Genomic DNA, 2,245 nt, shown 5'->3' on the forward strand with positions numbered 1-2,245 from the left:
AGGCTAGAGACATTGAATCAGATTCCCTTGAAAAATTTCATTTTACGTTATCTGTTTGGGGGATGTTTGTATTCCCTGATACTTATAGAACCCTAATATTGTGAGCTTCTAGACCTAACAACTTGATACGACTGTACATTAAATACCTATTTTTAGTATTATTGCTGTTAAAAGTTACATAACATTGATACGGATTATGAAAACAGTTACATATGAAGAAACTAAGCCTTTCCCCACCCCTTTCCTCTCCCTTACCCCTTCCCTTTAAATTTTTGTTTCAAAGTCTTTCTGTCCTCCCTTTGTTTATGGGTTACTGAAATTCTTTTGCCATTTTATGTTCTTACATGCTCTGTAATTCCTTGAAAGTGTAATGCATAAATATTTACATTTTGTTTGTAACATTGATATTTCCATTTGAACTTGCACAATAAAGAACTTTTTAGGTGTGAAATAAAAATGGTGCTTTAATGGTTTATTCAGAATTTGAAAGGGTGCATGATAAGGGCAATCGTTTACTTTAAACGGAATATAAACAGAATTGAAAGGTAAATATTGCTCCTACAAATGCCTCTAAAAAGAAGGTTTTACGTGGAGTAAAAGGAGAAGAACAAAATATACATCCATAATAAATCTGTCTTTTCAAAACAAGGACCATTAGAAGCTATTTAGAAAACACTTAAGATTACACATTGTCCACTCAAACACAAAACAGAGTGCAGTTCTGTCCATCAGAAAGCATAATGTTAATCTGCCAGTGCAAACTATAAAGGATGCTCACGCAGAATGCACTGATGCTCTGAAATCAGTCACACTGCTCAAAACTAAAGTGTGCTCCTTCTTTAAAGAATCCAAGAAGCTGTGTTCTTAGTAGAAATCCTCAGGGCAGCGGAACAGTAAACATGAAGAGACATCTGCAAACAGCAATCACTTCCTGTTATGTCAATGAAATGTGCTATTCACTAAGTGCCCAAGTAATGTAGCATTCCAGAAAACTGACTGATGAATGTACCATATTATGTAAGTTAGAAAAAAAATAACTTACCAAAAGATTATATTGTTTATTCCCCTATTTTAACTGTAAGAAAATTGGACTTCTAAATTCTTGCAGGACTCAAGGTCTCAGCCTGCCTATGTATACTCTACCAAATGTTTGTTGGTCCATAACTAGAAGATCTTGGAACAATATGTTTCTTCTTTGTAAAAATCATTCAGGATCAGCTCCCGCTTCCGTGAATAAAATTCTGACTCAGACCAACCACTTACTGTTCATACCGAGTGATTTTGAAGGACATTAGACAAAACATATTGATGGGGAAGGAAACATTGCTGAAATCCTTCCTTTTGCCTGTAGCAGACCAATAACATTTTACTTGAATTGTCCTACCAGTTACCTTACTACCAGTTTACTACACTTATTTTAATAAATGCACTGACATTCACTTACATACACTTTTTGTGTATGTAATAGCTCTGAAATGCGCTACATAAAGGCACATGTTCAATTTTTTGCAGCACAAATGCAGAATGTTCATGTTAACAGGTGTGGATACCTACTACCTAGCTGGGTATTTATAGTTATCTAGTACAAAACAGTACAGGTACACCCTTACTTCAAGTACTTTTGTCACATACAGTGTTACAGTATTAATAGCAGCTTACTAAAATACAGCAGCCAGATTAATTTTGATGATCAAATAATTAGGACTTTTAGGCATCAAAATCAGACAAACAGTCCAGCTACATCTGCCATATGCAATGTATCTACTTTGTTTTACTACTCTTTTAAACCTTCATTATGTGATGAACATATTGATGACCCACCACCTATTATCAAAGAAAGAAAAATCTAGCTCCAAGAATGCATGCTGCTTGCTGTTACAGCATAACATGGTAATCATGCTGAGCTACTCAGCAGCAGTCCCATTTATTGCTGGATACATAAAAATGATACATTTATCTATTTTGATGTATACAAAAGGAAGAATATACATTTCCCACAAAAAAACAGATGTTATTTCTATATGCAAGACATAAATATTGTGTGTGTATGCTATTGTGTGCTGGTCTGTCCCTGGTGAAAATAAAAGGGCATAGTCACATATTAAAAGGGAAGTATAGTTAAGTGTATGGGCTGCAAACCAACTAGGTCAGAGAGAATGCCGGGCCCTGCACTGTGCCTTTACAGCAGCTGGGGGACCTTCTGCACAAAGACGCAATGCAAGTGTGTGTGCACAATCATGTTTCA

The sequence above is a fragment of the Pyxicephalus adspersus genome, chromosome 4, assembly GCF_032062135.1.
Source record: "Pyxicephalus adspersus chromosome 4, UCB_Pads_2.0, whole genome shotgun sequence".
Lineage (NCBI taxonomy): Eukaryota > Metazoa > Chordata > Amphibia > Anura > Pyxicephalidae > Pyxicephalus > Pyxicephalus adspersus.